Source organism: Piliocolobus tephrosceles, chromosome 16, assembly GCF_002776525.5.
Source record: "Piliocolobus tephrosceles isolate RC106 chromosome 16, ASM277652v3, whole genome shotgun sequence".
Taxonomy (NCBI): domain Eukaryota; kingdom Metazoa; phylum Chordata; class Mammalia; order Primates; family Cercopithecidae; genus Piliocolobus; species Piliocolobus tephrosceles.
In genome coordinates this window covers 36195109-36214040 of record NC_045449.1, presented here as the reverse complement: position 1 = coordinate 36214040, position 18932 = coordinate 36195109, and the positions used below count along the sequence as shown (strand labels likewise).

At 51.4% G+C, this 18932-nt stretch overlaps 1 protein-coding gene across 2 annotated transcripts in view; it reads right to left on the bottom strand.

The window, feature by feature from the left end:
• The window catches only part of CUEDC1 (CUE domain containing 1), a 138286-nt gene that overhangs the window by 26296 nt on the left and 93058 nt on the right, over positions 1 to 18932 (bottom strand). The window contains exon 1 of one of the 2 annotated variants that reach the window (XM_023204584.2): positions 14962 to 15363. The exons of the other annotated variant lie outside the window; for it this stretch is intronic. The gene's annotated coding sequence lies outside the window, so the exon portion shown is untranslated. Of the gene's footprint in view, positions 1 to 14961; positions 15364 to 18932 lie in introns of those variants that run through there. 2 annotated transcript variants of the gene reach the window in all.

Sequence of the window (18932 nt, the reverse complement as noted above, 5' to 3'; positions counted from 1 at the left end):
TTTTTTTTTTTTTTTTTTTTTTTAATGTGTGTGTGTATTTTTAATAGAGATGGCCATGTTGGTCAGGCTGTTCTCAAACTCCTGACCTCAGGTGATCTGCCCACCTTGGTCTCCCAAAGTGCTGGGATTACAGGCATGAGCCTCAACGCCTGGCCAAGATATTTTTGTGAGCACATCAACCCCTGAGAAAACCTACTCACACTCTGGTGTGTCTACATCTCAATTTTTCACTTTTTTCTTTTTTTCTTTCTTTTTTTTTTTTTTTTTTTTTTGAGTTGGAGTTTGGCTCCAGCCCAGGCCGGAGTGCAGTGGCGCGATCTTGGCTCACCGCAACCTCCACCTTCAAGGTTCAAGCAATTCTCCCACCTCAGCCTCCTGAGTAGCTGGGACTACAGGCATGCGCCACCACGCCTGGGGCTAATTTTTGTATTTTTAATGGAGATGGGGTTTCACCATGTTGGCCACGCTGGTCTCAACCTTCTGGCCTCAAGTGATCCACCTGCCTCGGCCTCCCAAAGTGCTGGGATTACAGGCATGAGCCACTGCGCCTGGCATTATTTTTTCTTTGCATACACCACCATAAATGAATTTATTTTACTAATGTAATCAAACCATAAATTCTATGCAACTAGTTTTTTCCACATAAGATACTGTGGCCATCTTCCCATGTCAGAATACGTAGGGCTACGCCATCATTTTTAGTGTCTGAATAGTATTCTGTTGACTGAGTGAAGCATGATTTATTATCCAACTGCCTCTACCCCATCTCTTCCTACATGAGCAAGTCAGAGCCCAGAGGGGCCAAAGCCATTTCACAAGGAGACACCTCAAATGATCAGTCCAACACAGTTTTGCTGTGAGAAGGAGCACAGGAAGGTAGCCAAGTATGACATGGTTTCCCATAGCTGGCTTTAGATACCCCAACACCCCCACACCCACATCTCCCACCAACCCACATACATCAGAAGAGTATGCAGCTTCGCCTCAGCCAAAATGCCCTCCGAGGCAGGGCTCCACCCTGACAACTGCCTTTGTCCTGGGCTCTGGGGACCTGCCCTCAAGTCTCTAACACAGATCTCAGGGCCAGGAGGCCCCAGAAGCTGATGCCTTGGGCTACTGTCTGCTGCCCTAGTGTCATCACACACAGGGGTCAGTGAGTTGTGTTAAGGCCTTCTGGAGTAAAGCCATCACCTCCCTGCCCCTCCGGTAATTTACTAAGAGAGATGGAGGGACCCGGCTCTCACTCTGCCAAAGGCAATCCCTCAGAGAAAGATGACCTGGGCCACCCCCAGGGGAGGAAGAAGGAAGATGGCAAGACCTACATTTTCCCCATTAGCAGCCCTCTGGACAGCTCCCTCGGGTTTGGGCCTCTCTGAGTGTTGAGAAGCTCCAGAAGCCACTTATAGGAAGCGCAAACCGGTTCAGACAGGGCTGCAGTTCCCCCTCCGCATGGGGCCTCAGGCAAGTCTCCCATCCTCTCCATGGCCCTATGTCCTCATCTCGATGCACCCCTTAGGGGGTTTCAATGGGAATGAAATAAGATAATCCTCAGCACACTGCCTAGAAGGTGGCATTCGAGGTATCACTGCCCCAGGAGGCTGGTAGAGAGCCAGGAGCAGTGGGTAAACTGGCCAAGCTGCCCCCGCAGAGGATGGGGTAGGGAGATTCTAGGGGAGTTTTCCCCAGCACCTGGATGTCAATCCCTGGAACTCTTTCAGGCCTCTGGAAGGAAATATCGATCCTCATGGTCCCGGGGGAGGCTGGGCTGGCCTGGGCAACTGGAGACACGGCAGCTCATGCAGCCGCTTCCATCTGGCCCAGGTGCAAAGCATTGAAAGCATCCTTGTGGGGACCACAAAATGTAAAGGACTGACAACTCCAGCCCAGGCCCACACCCCGCCTCACATTACAGGTGAAGAGCCTGAGACCCAAGTCTAGGAGGGAGTTGCCTGAGGACACACAGTGAGTAAAGGCAAAGTCTAGACTTTTCTATTAAAGGGTGGTTCTGTAGATGGGAAGAGTGGCTCAGAAACAGTAATGGGAAACACAAGGAAACAGTAATGGGAAACATTTTGATTTACAGAAGCACCATTTCCACAAGACTTTATAAGGTCTGAGACTCCCAGGCTGCCTATAGAACCAGGTGGACTATAGAGGCCCCCAATTCTCAGAGCACTTTCCCTTTCTCCCCCTGGCTAAGCTCAGGGCAGAGTCTGAGGCCATGGCTGTGGTGTGCCTGGGAGCAGGGTCAGAGTTGTCCCTGCCAGGCTCCCTTTTGCAACTAGCACTGCTCAAATGAAAAGCAGTTTAAAATACCTGAAAAGATTGAGGCAAGCAGGCAACAGGTTTATGAGCTTGTGCCACGTGCTTTCACGTTTAATCTTTATTACAACTCCATGAGACAGGTGTTGCTGCCTCCATTTCATAGCTGTGGGAACCATTTCAGACAGGTTAGGTAAACTGCCCAAAGTCACACAGCCAGTATGTGGCGAGGCCAGAATTAGGAACCCACTTCCTAAGAGGCAAAAAATGCCAAGTAAGGCTCACAGGGCTATGAGCCAAGGAGCATAAGAAATTCAGCCATGTGTGCCCCAGGTTCAGGAGACTGGGCATAGCCCAGAGGACACTTCAGCAGAGGAAACATGACCCAGACAGCATGGTAGCAAGGTCTCTTGGCTCTGCTCCAGAGCTGGCTCTGTGACCTTGGAGAAACCATAGCACGTCTCAGTACCCCAGCTGCTGATCACTGGTAGGGAAACAGAGGGAGATAACCCCTGACTGGCTTCTGAAAAAGGAAGCAAACAACCCACTGGGCTTATCAGACCTCTCGGAAGCTGACTCAAAGGCTCCCCTGAACTCATGGTTGTGGATGACCTGGGGACTGGGAGGCAGAAACCCCACACCTGTCCTCCTCCAGGTCCCAGGGAGCCAGGATCAGAGTGGCTCTCCACCTCCCCTGTAAAGGAATCCAGGCCCGGCAGGGGCGGCAAACAGCCAACCTCCTCTCCTAGCATGAGCACGCAGCCAAGGCCTGAGTCACTCCCGGCTTGGCCCACGGAGGTGGGCAAGCTGCCCCAGTGCAGTTCATCTGGCCTTGCCCAAGGTCATCCCAGCCAGCCTCCTGCCTGGTGCATCAAGGCCAGCGAGGGTCTGCATGGGGGCTGTGAGAGCCGGGCAGCCAGAGCCCTGGGTGCACTTTCTGACCCTAGTAAGGCTGTGCGACTTGGGGAAATTGTTTCATTTCTTTGAACCTCAGCTCCCTCCCTTGTAGACATAGGGATAGCACCTCCTTGGAAGGAGTATTAATAGAATGTACACGGGTACCTGGAGCATAATAAGCACCCAATGAGACAGGCTGCTGTGGCTTCGGGCACAGGCCTGGGACCTTTTCCCGGGGTAGACTCACTCCCTGAGCAATCTCATCCAGCCCCACGGCTTGGAATACCATGTGCATACTGTACACTGGCTCTCATGTGCTCTAGCCTCTCCCGTGGACACTCCCCTCAACTCCACACTCATACAGCCTTCCTGCTGCCTCTACTTGGACACCCAACAGCAGCTCCAACAACACGGATCCATCCGACCTGTGATTCCCTCCAACCCCAACCTGTTCCTCCCCTGCCTTCTCCATCTCTGTTAATGGCATCTCTCCCTGGCTTCGGCCAAAACCTTTGGAGTCATCTTGGAGTGCTCTCATTCTCTCACACTCTATGTCCAATCTATGGCAAAGCCTGTCTTCCCCGTCTTCCAAATGGTTTCTGAATCTGGCCACTCCTCACCACCTCCACAGCTATCACGCCCTCCCTAGCTCCCTGCCTCCCACTTGCCAGCCTAGAGACCCCTCATCGCAGGGGTCATGCCCTTCCTCTGCTCCACACCTCCCAGTGATTTCCATGTCCCCAGAATACCCAGAGTTTTACTGTGGCCAACCCACATGGTCCTACCCATGACACCTTTTGACCTGCTGTCAGATATGCATGCACACATACAGAGAGAGCCTCACTCACGGGAGTTACCTGGATCCTTGCTAGTCCACCAGCGAGCCAGGCGCACTCCCACCCAGGGGCCTCTGAACTTACTTTTTCCACCACCTGCTATGTTCTGCTCCCACATATCTGCACGGCTCCCTTCCTTCTGGTCCCTACTGAACCATCACCTTGAGTGGGGACCAAAGAGGCAAGTCCACCCCTCAACATCCCAGTGCTCCTAACCCTTTAGGCTTACCTGTCCTATTCATGAAACAGACCACCATGGATATTATACATTTGTCACTGATATCTTCTCCACTAGAATGTAAGCTCCACAAGGGCAGGGGCTTTGCCATACTCACTGTGGTATCCCCAGTGCCCGAATCGGTGCCTGGCATGGTCAATAGATATTTATTAGGCAAATGAGTAAAGAAGGGAAGGAAAGATGGAGGAGTGCAGTAACTGTGCATTTCCCTCCCTTCCCTTCCTCTTCTGGCTCACAGCAATGGTGGGCGGGGGGCTTTTCATTTTCCAAAGCCCTCTGTCCCCCACACACTCATTTACTCCTCACAACAAACCTAGGAGATATATAAGGAAGTGTGTTATTATCTCACTTCAGAGACAAGGGGTCTGAGGCCAAGGCAGCCCAGTGACATGGACACAAGACTGAGGCAGGCTGCCCCTTTCCAAGCTAATGCCAGCACTGGGGGCAGGAGGTCGACCCCCTCCTAGATCTGACTTGACCTTCCATTCTGCCCCCCAGGAGGATCAGGGCCCAACCCTGAAAGGTGGGAGTTAGAACAGGAAGCCACAGGTCCCAACGGCCAGCACCTTCCTGTGCCCCACCCAGAGGTCACTCTTCTGGAAGGAGGGTAGGACTCCTCAAACCAGCTCTGTCTCTGCACACCCCAGCCTCCCTCCTCTGAAAATCACCAAGGAGCAGACCCTGTGTCCATCTGTGATTGTCGTGATGCCTACCTGCAGAGGGATTTGCTTCTTGCCTAAGATCTGGGCCCAGCCCAGTGGCACTGCCAAGCTAGGCCACTAGGTGGTGTCCCAGAGCTCAGGCCTGGGCAGCTCCCAGGGAAAGGGCCAGAGTGGCTTTTCTCTCAGAACCCAAGAATGTGCCCCACCCCCACCCTTGGACTGATTAAAAGGGAGAAGAAGCACCCAATTGCCTCAGGGGTCTTAGTACCCAAGACCTGCAGAGTTGTCAAATCGTTTAGTCCTAGGCGGGACATCTGTGGCACATGTGCCACCACCTTCTAGCCCTCGTCCTTGGCAGACATCACTAATCCATCCAGGTATTACTGTCCTACAGAACTCACACAACCTCAGAACCCTCTGCAACACGGCCTCTGCGCAAGCCACGACCCAGCGATTAGAATTGGCATGCAAGACAACCCACTTGCCAGCGCTCTCATTTCCCGTATGGGGAGACGCAGCCCAGGCTCACTGTCTCATTAGGAATCCAGGATGCAAAAGCCAGTGGGGCCAGAATGAGGTCATATGACCCTGGGAGGCTTGTGTAACCATGGTTGAGTCCTGCGGAAACCTCAAGTGGGTAATGGCAGAGGCTGCTGGGCTGGGGCAGCTGCATCCTCGGCCAATTGTCACCTCAGAGCGGGTGGGGTGCAGGGAAATCTGCCTGAGCTTCTTGGCTTCAGAGCTGAAGAGGCCCCAAAAGGGGGTGAAAGGAAGGGGAGAGGAGACAAGAGACAGATAGAGGCTCTCAGGGTGTGTGTGGGTGTGTGTGTGTGTGTGTGGGTGTGTGTGAGGCAGCCCTGACAGAGACGCCTTGTCCTCCTGTCCCTGCACAGGCTTGTTTTCTTCCCAAGCTATTAATGTCGCTGCAGCTTCAAAAGCCGGGTGACCTTTAAACGCTGAGCCTCCTGCTCCTGCCCAAGGCTCGGAAAAGGCTTAATGGAAACTCGACCCAAATGGCCACAGCTGCTGGGGCTGCAACAAAGCCAGCCTCGTTCCCGAGGCCCCCAGAGCTGCTGGGCAGCCACACCTGTGCCCGCCCCCAGGCAGCCAGGAAGGGCAAAGAGGACCCTCGGGCACAGCCATTAGAGAAAAGAGACGGCTGGAGCTTAGGGGAGGAGGAGGAGGAGCAGGGGAGAGACAGACAATGCTGTCATGCGCTGCTGTGTGACCTTGCGTACTTCTCTGGACCACTGATCTCTTCTACATCTGTAAAACACGAGAATTTGGCAGTGTGGTGGCTCACGCCTTTAATCCCAGCACTTTGGGAGGCCAAGGCAGGTGAATCAGGAGATCAGGAGTTCAAGACCAGCCTGGCCAAAATGGTGACACACCATCTCTACTAAAAATACAAAAATTAGTCAGACATGGTGCTGGGCACCTGTGATTCCAGCTACTCAGGAGGCCGAGGCAGATAACTGCTTGAACCCAGGAGGTGGAGGTTGCAGTGAGCCAAGATCATGCCACTGCACTCTAGCCTGGGTGACAGAGCAAGACTCCATCTCAAAAACAAAACAAAACAAAACAAAACCATGAGGATTTGATAAAAAGGACTCCTCAAGCTCTTTGCTAGCAAGAAACCCCCACTGTCACCCAGAGAAACAGGACACCTGGTTTCTATGCCTACCCAGCAGGGCTGCCAGCAGGAGTGAGGCTAGGGGCAGCCCCTGCCTTCCAAAGGCTACCCCATGAGCTGTGCAGGTTGGGCATGCCATGACGCCTTGGCCACCCCCACCCCTATCACTTAGATCTGTAAGGGTGGGGCATTCCTTTAAAATTTGTTTTTAATCTTTAAAAATCAGAAGAAAGGCCAGACTTGGTAGCTCATGCCTGTCATCCCAGCACTTTGAGAGGCCGAGGCGGGCAGATCATCTGAGGTCCAGAGTTCGAGACCAGCCTGGCCAACATGGTAAAACCCCGTCTCTACTGCAAATACAAAAATTGGCCCGGTGTGGTGGTGTGTACCTGTAATCCCAGCTACTTGGGAGCCTGAAGCACGAGAATCACTTGAACCAGGAGGCGGAGGTTGCAGTGAGCCAAGATCACACCACTGTACTCCATCCTGGGCAACAGAGTGAGACTCTGTCTCAAAAAAAAAAAAGATTAAAAAAAATACCTTTTCTTTTCTAATTTTTCTCTCTCCTGCCTCAACACTTGTGGCCATGTCTGTAGCCAATGGGAGATGTGGGGCAGGGATGAGGGCAAGAGGTTCCAGAGGAGGTGAATGAGGTCCCTCATGGACAAATTGGTCCCAGAGCCTCAGTCCTAAGCACATCATCATTCATCTCTGCTCCTAAGGCCCAAATATCAGGCGTGGCTGCCACAAAAGGCACCATCAAGAAGCCAACACTGCCTTCCAGTGAAAAAGATCCAAGGTGAGGCTCCTCAGCAGAGAAACATGTCATTTGTTTGGTTCATCTTAGCAAGATAATGGTCATAACAGTCATAATGAGAATAGATAATATTTATTGCCTGTTTCCTTATATGCTAGCCACGACTCGAAGTGCCTTATTGCATGTTAACTCTCTTCATCCCCTCTACAGCTCTATGAGGTGCATATTACTACTGCTCTTTCCACTTTATAGTAGAAAAATGAGGCGTAGAAGAGTTGAGTAACTTGTTCAAGGTCACACAGCTAAGCGGCCAAGCTGAAATTTGAACCCAGAAGGTCCGATTCCAGATTTAACGCTCTGTATCCACTGGGCTTGATCACCATTCCATACTCCCTAGAGCCAAGCACAGAGCTGGGCACACAGCAAGAACCCAATAACTGTGAGTTAAATTGAATTCTAAAGGGCAGGGTTGCCCCTGGAGAGGCTGGGGGTGCCTGGGTGCCGCTGGAGGTATAAGGGATGGTGCTTATGTCCAGGAAGCAATGGAGAAGACAAAACTGTGGCAGTTTCCTCACAAAAACTTTTTCCCACCCTACTGAAGTTGTCAAGTTGCCTGAGCAACCAACTGTTTTCCACCACAACCTGGGCTGGCTGGGGACTATTTCCACAACAGTCCCTCTCTCCATAAACAAAAGCCACCAGCTCAGCCAAGATATTCGACTCAGGTGCCTGGAAGGAGATCAAACCTCAGTGGATGAGGGGGGTTACTGTCCCCCCTGCCCTCCTGCAGGTGCCACAGCTCTAGGGGACCCCACTGGGCTGGCAGGAACACGTGCGTTCATGCTACCAAGTCAAATGGCCCATGCTGGAGGAAGGAGGCCACCAGTAACTCAGGTGCAGGGCCAAGGAAGCTGGGCTGGCTCCAGGCATGAGCTCATACTGGACCAGGCCCAGCTTCTTGGGAAAAGGGGTCAGCTGCTCCTCCCTGGGCTTCTCCTATAGGCAGTCAGGCTGAAGCCCTCCAACAGGCTGAATTCTGAGGTCTGGACAGCAGCAGGAGACACCTCTGGGCCCCCGGGACAGGCAGCAATCAATGCCCCACAATTTAGCATCTGAACATGCCCAGGTAATCCAGGCCAAGGAACCCATGATTAGAAAGGAGTGCTCAGGATGGGCAGAGGAGGGTCCTGCAAACAGAACTCCCAACCCCTGCCCCTACCCTCCACACTAAGGCACACTTTGCACCTACCTACTGATTCAGGAATTCCACTTCTATGAAATTTCCCTACAGATGATATGTTTGCAACTGTGTATGTGCATAAGGATATTCCTTGTAAGTGTAACAGCAGAAGACTGGAAACACTCCACAAGTCTACCCAGTAGCAGGCTGATGAAAATATGATACATTATCATCCTCCTCCTCTCTCTATATAATGCTATTCAATAACAAAAATGAGGGATTTCAATATGTCTCCTTAGCCCAAGACCTAAGGGAACAATGCAAGGTACAAAACAATGAGTACAGTCACTCTACTATAGTGCATTATGGTGTGTGTGTGTGTGTGTGTGTATGAACTCTGAAAGGATTCACAAGAAACTTACATGTTTCCCCTGGGGAGAACTGGGTCATAAGAGATAGATCAGGGAAACTTTTCCACTATAGATTCCTGTATACCTTTAAAATTTTGATTGATACTCATTTATTAATTTAAAAATAAAATATGCAAATAATCCATTATTATTGGATTACTAAGAACATCAATAGCATTGCCAGTGATTTTTATATCTTTTGCTTTTTTTTTTGAGACGGAGTCTCGCTCTGTCGCCCAGGCTGGAGTGCAGTGGCGTGATCTCAGCTCACTGCAACCTTTGCCTCCTGGGTTCAAGTGATTCTCCTGCCTCAGCCTCCAGAGTAACTGAGACTACAGGCACGTGCCACTATGCCAAACTAATTTTTTGTATTTTTAGTAAAGACAGGGTTTCACCATGTTGGCCAGGCTGGTCTCGAACTCCTGATCTCAGATGATCCGCCTGCCTAAGCCTCCCAAAGTGCTGGGATTACAGGTGTGAGCCACCGCACCCAGCTATGTCTTTTGCATATTATATTGTCTACAACAGACATAAGTTACTATTTAATAATAATTACAGCAAACATCTATGAGCACTTGCTAGATGCATGCATTTTCTATACACTTGGCATGCATTAGCTCATCCAATCCCCACAGTACAGCAATGAATGCATCCACTTCACAGAAAAGAAAACTAAGGCTCAGAGAGATTAAATAACTTACACAAGGTCACACAGTCAGTGGCAGAGCCAGATTTGGAATCCAAACCGTCTGGCCCCAGAGTCCATGATCTGCTTAACTTCCAACCTATAGTGTCTCTAATTAAAAGTTTTTCTAGAATGTCTTTACTCTCTAATTAAAACAAAATTTTTAAAAACTTGAATTATGGCCAGGTGCAGTAGCTCACACCTGTAACCCCAGCACTTTGGGAGGCTGAGGCAGGCGGATCACGAGGTCAGGAGTTTGAGACCAGCCTGGCCAATGTCGTGAAACCCCATCTCTACTAAAAATACAAAAAATTAGCTGGGTGTGGTGGCAGGTGCCTGTAATCCCAGCTACTTGGGAGGCTGAAGCAGGAGAATCACTCAAATCCAGGAGGCAGAGGTTGCAATGAGCTGAGATTGCACCACTGCACTCCAGCCTGGGCCACAGTACAAGACTAGGTCTAAAAAAAAAAATAAATAAATAACTGAATTATGGTAGAAAAAATCTTAAGAAAGCAAACCCCAGAGGCTCCAGGGCTTTAAACCTTTTCAATCCTAAGAATCCCAACCCAATCCTTCCTGCTCTGATCATTTAGGCAGGCTTTCTCCAGTCACTGCACCCCCTGGGGCACCCTCCAACCTTGGTCAGGGACCCACCTGCCTCCTGCTGGGGATGCAGGGAAGGAATGAGGGTTGAGTGGGCAAAGTGCCGGCTCATAGCATAGCTGTTTCAGACGTAGAACCATGGTGTGGAGGGACTGTTGGGGCACAGCAGGGCTGGGGGTCTGGCCAGGAAACTCCTGGTGGAGGGGAAACCACAAGTTGATGTTTACTGGTGCTATGTCTGGGGTAGGAAGCCATGGAGCTGAGTAGTCAGGGGTGGGGCTTTAGCCTGAGTGGTCAGAAGTTGGGCAGTCCTCTGTTTACCTCCTGACCCTGCAGCTTACTGGGCAAGCAGGATTGCTCTGAGCCTATTTCCTTATCTGTAATATGGGGATACCTATACCTTCTCAGATGGGGCTCCTGCAGGGGATTCACTGTGGTGGCATGCACAGCACCGCACAAGGGAAGCTGTCAGTCAGGGGCAGCTGTTAGCAAGACTCTATGAGCACTGGCCATAGCACCCCAAGGCCATATAGTTCCAGGGGGCTGAGTCTAGAGTCTGGCCCAGACGTCTAGTCTGGGAATATGACCTTGAATCCAGCCCTGAAGGGAGCGAATGTGCAGCGTAAAGGCCTCCCTACTCAGGGACCTCTACGACCTCAGGCTGGGAGAGCTCAGGGACCCTAAGGGAAGAGCAGGGAGCTGGGCCAGCAGCCAATACCCTGCCCTCCAGCTAAGCTTCCAAGGGTAGGAGAAGTGATTGGAATAATGCAGGGTACCCACTCCTACCCACGGGAAGGAGGTGGCTTGGAACTGGCCCCCAGGGGAGGGGCTCCATGGGCCCTGGGCAGCAGGAGCACAGGCAGAGTGGCCCTCTCAGAAATGCCTTCTCTGGCAGCTGAGGAATGCAGGCCCAGGGCAGAGGAACAGAGGCTGGGAGGGAGGGGTGGCTGGCCCAGGGCTGAGCTTCAGAAGAGCAGGCAGCAGCTGCGGCTGGGAGGCCGCCCGCCTCAGGCAGCCGGGACACCATCAGAAATTCCACCCAGAGTGAGAAGGGCCCAGCCCAGACAGCAGATGGGATAGTTTAGAGCCACTTACTGCTGGGCCAACTACACCCCCCAACCACAGACTGCTCCCTCCGCCTGGCCTCGGCCCCTGCTCTGCCTGTGTAGCAGCAGAGCTCCCCTTGCACAGCCAGGAGCGCCCAGATGCCAGCTGCCTAGGTCCCCTCTCCTGCCCATCCGCACACCCACGTGCCCACACATATACTCTGGAGCTGCCACAGTTAGGGAGGCAGGAGAAACCTCATGTTCTCACTTCCAGATGGTGCATGTTGCCAAAGGTCACAGAGCCCAGTGGCTGCAGCACTGGGATTCGAACCCAGATCGTGAGACTCCTGGCCAGTGCTCTCTCCTTGTATGGGCACACACAGCAACACATGCCAGCACACAGCTCACATGCCTGCATGTGCTCACAGCCTCCCACTCATTGCCACACACACCAGCTCACTCAACCCCATTCACTTGCACAGTGCCACATGCTCCTCCCAGGCCCTCACAGCCACAGGACACAGACACCGCTGTAGGATTTTTTCTTGAACCGTCCCACACAGCCCAGGCACTCAATGTACTACTCCCCTCTTCGCCCAACTCTGAAGCTAAAATTACAGTCACTCTTCTATGCGCACTCACTAGTGTGCACGGATAGCACCCTCAGCCCTCCCACAGCCCACCCTCCAAGCCACCCCCTTCATTAGGCCGAGAGCAGGGCCAGATGAGGCCTTGGGATCCCTCTCTTCCCCCATCTGCACCCGGAATGGATTTTACAGCATTGGTAAGGTCAGGCTGACCTGACTGGCAGCAAAACTGGCCAGAACCAGGAAGTGGCACACCCTGGCCAAGACACCAGCTTCCTGGTTCCCTGCAGGCCCAGCTCCTAGAAGGCAGCGCAGGGAAGGATTTCAGGCCAGCTGGGGCTGGTAGCCTCGGCCCCAAATCTAACAATCAGGGGAAGGGGACAAGAGCTCTTAGGGGTCCCATAACCAGCCTCCTTTGCCTCCCGAGGGCCTCAATCTCTACTTCTAGAAAACGGAGAGAAACAGTCTCTGTTTGGTCTGATCATTGAAATCTTCCAGGGATATTAGGTGGGGGCTGGGAGAGTGGGTCAGGACCAGAAAAAGGTACCACTTTTCTAGGTGCAAACTGGGATGAGTCCTCTGCAGAAACAGTCTGCTGCATCCTAGTCCCCCAGGGATGGAAGGGTCTGTACACTTTCTTTAGCTACAGAACCAGAACCGCTTTCTTCAAATGAAACCCTCAGCAGAAGTCCATTATGTAAAGGCATTAAACAGAAACCTGCCCTCATCCACCCCCAGCAATTATGCATAATCAGAGAAGCTGCCATTTAGCGAGTGCTAGGCAAAGTGCTTCTCATGCATCACATCGTTTAATCCTCGTGACAATGTAGTACTGTAGGTTATTACCTTCCACCATCATCATGACCATTTTATAGATAGATACACCGAGTGGTGTGTGACCTAGAGATTGTCTAGGACTGCGCCACATTTAAATTGCATGTACATGTCAAGTCTCCTGACATACCAGTTACTTGTAATGCATTTTAAAGCCTGGGTTTAATCCCTCATGCTCCCATCTCTCAAGTTGTTTGCATCTCTGCCTGTTCCGCTCAGTGCTACTGATGAGGCTTCAGGAAATGCAATGAGCTTTTCCATCAGTCTAAGAAGTCAAATGCTCTTTGCACTATAGCAGTATATCTCAGAGGGTGGTGGCGACTACCTTCCTCAGGCTCCCCATATTCTCTAACTCACTATTAAATCAGAATTTCTGAGGACATGGCCTGGGGATTTGCTTTCTAACAAGCTCCCTGGGTCATTCCCATGCACAGGAAAGTGCGAGGACCACTCTCTTGCAAGGTGATGCAGTTCAGGACCTGGATGCTGGTTTTGGTCCCATCACCAGTTAGCCAAGTGATCTCGGACAAATCATTTTACCTCCTGGGCCTCCAGGTTTCCATCTGGAAAATGGGAGGGTAGGACTAAATAATCTCCAAGACTCCTTTCACCTCCAACATCCTCTGTGTCCACTCCAGGTTCCCAGCTGGTCCACAGGTATATAAACTGAGTTTCACGGACTGCTCGGTCCCTATAGCAGCCAGCACACACTGTAGATACTCATGACGAAAAGTTCCTGTCTGGTTGACTTAAGGAAACATGCGAAAATACCTTACCTCTGGCTCTCGGCCCTAAACAGATGACTTTTGGATCATCCATGCCACCTACCCCTCCCCTGAACATTTATTTTCTTCATTCCAGCCCCAGCCGTGAGCCAAGCAGGACTCTGTAAACATTGAGTCTGCACACCTGGGCTTAGTCAACAGTCATCAAACAAAGGCACTGTCAAATCACCTCACAAGCCCAAACTTGCACCTACTCTGTTTGTCACAGGGAAGCAGCCACCTGGGAGGTGTGAATGGTGTGCTCCCCCTTTCCCAGCACAGAATGGGCATGAGGGACTGGGCTGTATAGAGGATGTAGCCGAAATGGCCCCAGCCTACAAATGGGTTACAAGTTTAATCAGACTTAAGGGATGTGAGAAAACAGCATGAGAAGCAGCCAGCAGTTGCTAGAATCTTCCAGAAGCAGCTAGACATTTGTCAGTCCCTTGGCTCCTTTGATGATCATCATTAAAACATGATGCATTGGCCAGGCGTGGTGGCTCACACCTGTAATCCCAGCACTTTGGGAGGCAGAGGCGGTCTAATCACCTGAGGTCAGGAGTTCAAGATCAGCCTGGCCAACACAGTGAAACCCCATCTCTACTAAAAATACAAAAATTAACCAGGCATTGTGGCAGGCACCTGTAATCCCAGCTACTCGGGAGGCTGAGGCAGGAGAATTGCTTGAACCTGGGAGGCAGAGGCTGCAGGGAGGCAGCGGTTGCAGTGAGCTGAGATTGCGCCATTGCACTCCAACCTGGGAGACAAGAGTGAGACTCCACCTCAAGGAAAGAAAAAAAAAAAAAAAAAAAAAAACCATGATGCATTCAGTGCTTGAACCCGGGAGGCGCAGGTTGCAGTGAGCTGAGATCACACCACTGCACTCCAGCCTGGGCAACAGAGCAAGACTCCGTCTCAAAAAGAAAACCATGATGCATTCAGGTAGGGCTTGAACACTGTTTGCTGGTGGCAAACGTCTGACTGCCTCATTCTTCAAGGTCTGTGGATCCCTAACAGTAGAGTTGTGGGGATTATCAGACCCACAGCCCGGACACAGGGTGAATTGAGATTCATGCTACCTTTGTGTATGGTGAACCTGTGTGCATGTGCAAAATAACTAAAGAGGAAGGATGAACAGGAAAGGCAAGGATGAAAACCCAGCTTCCACAGGTGAAACATCTGTGAACTGTAGCCAGGATCTGCTGATCCTAGCCATTTGAGAATCCCAAGATAGCTCATCCTTTCACTCTGACCACACTGACTATCCACAATGATTGTGCTTTATGTGTGCACAGCACTCAACAGCTTACGATGCTGTGGGAAAGTCCCCAAACCCTTTGCATTCAGCCAGGCTCCAGGTTGGGCACAAACCCTATACAGAGAGCTGGCCTGGGTGCCGTGCCATCCTCATAACAATCCTATGAAGTAGGGACTGTTATTTTGCAGAGGAGGGGATTAAGGTACAGAGGAGTTATATACCTTGCCCCAAGCCTCGCAGCCAGGAGTAACCAGGATTCCACCCTAGAGCCCACACTCCAACCCCTCACCACGCTGTCACCCCACTTACAATAATGAACCTCTGCACCTCTGCATGGGACAGAGGGAAACTGAGTCTTCCAGGAGACCTGGGCACATGAGGCCATCCTGGCAATGATCCCACCTCCAGCCATCCAGGAGCAGGAGCGAAGCCGCTGCACTGAGTGTGTAGGTGCAGCGGGCCAGCCAGGGAGCAGGGAGGTAAAAAAGCGATGGGGCACCTCAGCTCTGAGCTGGGCAGGTGAAGCCCCACCACATGCTTCCTCTGCCACAGCAGTCCCAGGCCAGGAGGGCACCTTGCCAGGCTCCACTGCCACCCACAGCATGGCCTCCCTGTCCTGGTCTGGGCTCTCCTCGAGTTGTATTTCCATGGCAGCCACAACGGGCAGCAGCCAGGGTGAGTCAGGCCAGGCAAGAGGAAGTGACCACACTTGAAAATTATTAACATGCAGGGCTGAGCTTGAGGCCTTTGTTCTTGAGCAAAGACTGTAGCATTTCACTTTCAGGAAGGAGCTAGGAGGGTGGGGCAGGCTCAGAATTGCACAATCAAAGCACAGGCTCAAACAGTGACAGGTTCCAGGTGGAAGTCAGCTTAGACAGGCCACCTGCAGAAAAGTGCAGGCCAACCCAGGGCCCCATATAGCAGGTCCACAGAGAAAGTACAGGCCAACTCATCTCCACTGTCTTTTAAATCAGAGACCGGGCACAGTATATGAAAACCTATATAATCCCAGTGCTTTGGGAGGCTGAGGTGAGAGGACCACTTGAGGCCAGGAGCTTGAGACCAGCTTGAGCAACATAGAGACCCTTTCTCTATACAAAAGGAAAAATTAGCCAGGCATGGTGGTGCGCACCTGTAGTCCCGGCTATTCAGGAGGGTGAGATGGGAGGAGTACTTGAGCCCGGGGTTCAAGGCTGCAGTGAGCTATGATGGCTCCACTGCACTCCAGCCTGGGTGACAGAGAGAGACCCTGTTTCAAAAAAAAGAAATCGGAGAGGATTTCCAACAGCGATAAAAATCAGGGTTTTGTGGTCAAAGGTGTTCCAAGTCAAGGAGACCAAGTGAAGGAGACACAAGGCTGGCCACAGAGGAAAGGATGGGACTCTAGGCAGCCAGACCCCAGTGGGAGCCCTGTGTCTGGGAGAGATGAAAGACACCCCCTCGCCCCAGTTGGCAGGGGGCAGCCCCAGCTCTACGAAGGCTGCCTTCCTACACCCCCTTTCCAAAAGATGGCACCTCTCCTCCAACCATGCAGGTGTTCTGGCCCCCCAACCCCACCGCATCTCCTAGGCAAGAAAAACATCCATAACTGTCCTCACAGGCAGCCAGCAAGCCTGAAACACTGTGTCTCGGGCAACTTTTCAGAGCTGCAGCTGTTCCCTTAAAAAGTCACACATCAGCCACCAGGAGTGGTGGGAAAGGCTGAATTCTGGAGAAGAGGGATGAAGGCTGGGGAGATGGGAGGGAGGGAAGGGAATATGGTCACCAGAGGAAAAAAGTCAGTCAACAAGGAAAAATCTGATTCTAAAAACATAATGCAAACAACAAAAAAACAGGCTTTGAGCAAGCCTCAGAAGCCCTGGGGCCCAGGCCTGTCCTTAGTTCCTGGGGAACGGCCCTTGCTTCCCGTCCCATTTCACAGGGGTCATCAAGAGGCTAAGATTTCACTCTGCTCCCCTCCTGCACTTCATGAGAGCTTAACCTTGAGGCCTTCGAGGAAATTAGGAGAAATGAGAACCCTGTCCTTTGGCAATTACAAAGTAAATGGCCCTAGGGGCCCGGCGTGGGGGTGGATCTCGCTACCGTGGCAGGGGGGCGGTGGGGGGCGACCTCATTCCCACCCTTCCTCGGCTCTGCAGGGTGGCTGCAGCAGAGGTGGCTTGTTTAGGGAAGCTGCCTGCTCCATCCGTGCTGGGACCACAGGGGCAGGCCACCCACCAGGTCCAACTCACCCCCTCACCAAAGCGGCTCTTTTTGTAAAGGGCTTTTGGGGACAGGAAGCAATAAACAGAGTCAAGCGGCCAAGATGCAGGGGCTGATTATGCAGTTTATGGAATTTCCAGGCCTCTTTATACTCTCCCACCAGCTGCCCGGGGCTCTGCAGAAAAAGGTGCTGGAGAAAGACCGGCTGGTCCCTGGCTTTACAGGTGGCCTTTTGCCAGGCCTAACTGGGCCTTCCTGAGTGAGTGAGGGGGCTATACACCTCGAGGGCCCTACAAGTCACCACGAAGAACAGTGCCACCCTGTACCACTAGAGACCAGCAGGCTAATGGCGACAGCTTCTCTCTCACTCACTCACACACACACACACACACTCCAGCCTGCTGCTCAACTCTCCACCCAGCTTTAAGTCACTCCGGTATTCCCAGAGGGGAGGGGATGCCTGGCTGCGCTGCCTGCATGCTGAGGCCAGGTGGGTGGCCCTCCTTCACAGGGAAGCTCACAGCTCAGCTCAGTTTAGCTGCACTGGGGGTGGCAAGCAACTCGGGAAAGACTGAGGCTGGTGGGGAAGGTGGCTCTGGGCTGGAGGGCCTCCCCAGTGCGTGCTCAGCTCACATTCCCCAAACAGGCTGTGATCTGGTGAAAGGTAGGCCCAAATGTGCAAAGCCATAAATGCAGAGCTAAAATGGGGAACCACCCACTTGTCTCTCGATACCCTATATGCAATAAACAACACAGGGCATGTCCACATGCAGCCGACACCTTCCAGTGCCAAATAGAATCGCATGAAATAAATCAAGTGGCCAGGCCATGTGTACACTATACCATTTTTGTTCAAATGTCTGGATGTCCATGTGTATACTTGGGTACACACAGGAAGACGTCTGGGTGGATATGCACCAAATCTCAGGCAGCAGTTACCTAAGAGGAAGGGCTGCATGGGAGCAACTTCTCCTCTTTGCTTCATATACCTCTGCAACCTTTGGTGTTCTTACAAGAAATAGGCATTATTTCTGCAGTCTAAAATAAGATATTAAACAAAATAAAGTTCATTGTTGGTGGCAATGTAAAATGGTACAGCCACTATGAAAAAGATAGTGAAACACAGTGAAAAACCACAGTTTGGTGGTTCCTCAAAGTTAAACACAGAATTACCATATGCTCCAGTGATTCCATTCATGGGTATATACCCCAACGAGTTGGAAACAGGACTCAAATAGGTCATTGTACACCAATGTTCATAGTGGTGTTATTCACAATAGTCCACAGCTGGAAACAACCCAACTGTCCATCAATAGATAAATGGATAAATAAAATGTACTCTACATACTTAGAACAATGGAATATTACTCAGCCATAAAAAGGAATGAAATGCTGACATAGGCTACAATGTGGATGAACCTTGAAAACATTATACTAAGTGACAGAAGCCAGACATAAAAGTACAAATATTGTATAATTCCACTTATATAAGGAACCGAGAATAGGTAAATTCATGGAGACAGAAAGTAGAATAGAGGTTTCCAAGGACTGAGGGAAGGGGGAGAATTGGGGAGTTATTATTTAATGGGCATAGACTTTCTGTTTGGGATGATAAACAAGTTCTGGAAATGGATAGGGGTGATGGTGGCACAATAATGTGAATGTACTAAATGCCACTGAATTATACGCTTAAAAATGGTTAAAATGGTAGGTTTTATATTTAGTATGTTTTACCACCAAGAAAGAGAGAGACAAATAAGGCACCAGGTTGTAGAAGACACTATGAGTCAGGCCGGGTGCAGTGGCTCATGCCTGTAATCCCAGAACTTTGGGAGGTCAAGGTGGGCGGATCACCTGAGGTAGGGAGTTCCGAGACCAGCCTGGCCAACATAGTGAAACCTCATCTCTACTAAAAATATAAAAATTAGTTGGGCATGATGGCGAGCGCCTGTAATCCCAGCTACTCAGGAGGCTGAGGCAGGAGAATCGCTTGAACCCAGGAGGCGGAGGTTGCGATGAGCCGAGATCGTGCCATTGCACTTCAGCCTGGGCAACAAGAATGAAACTCCGTCTCAAAA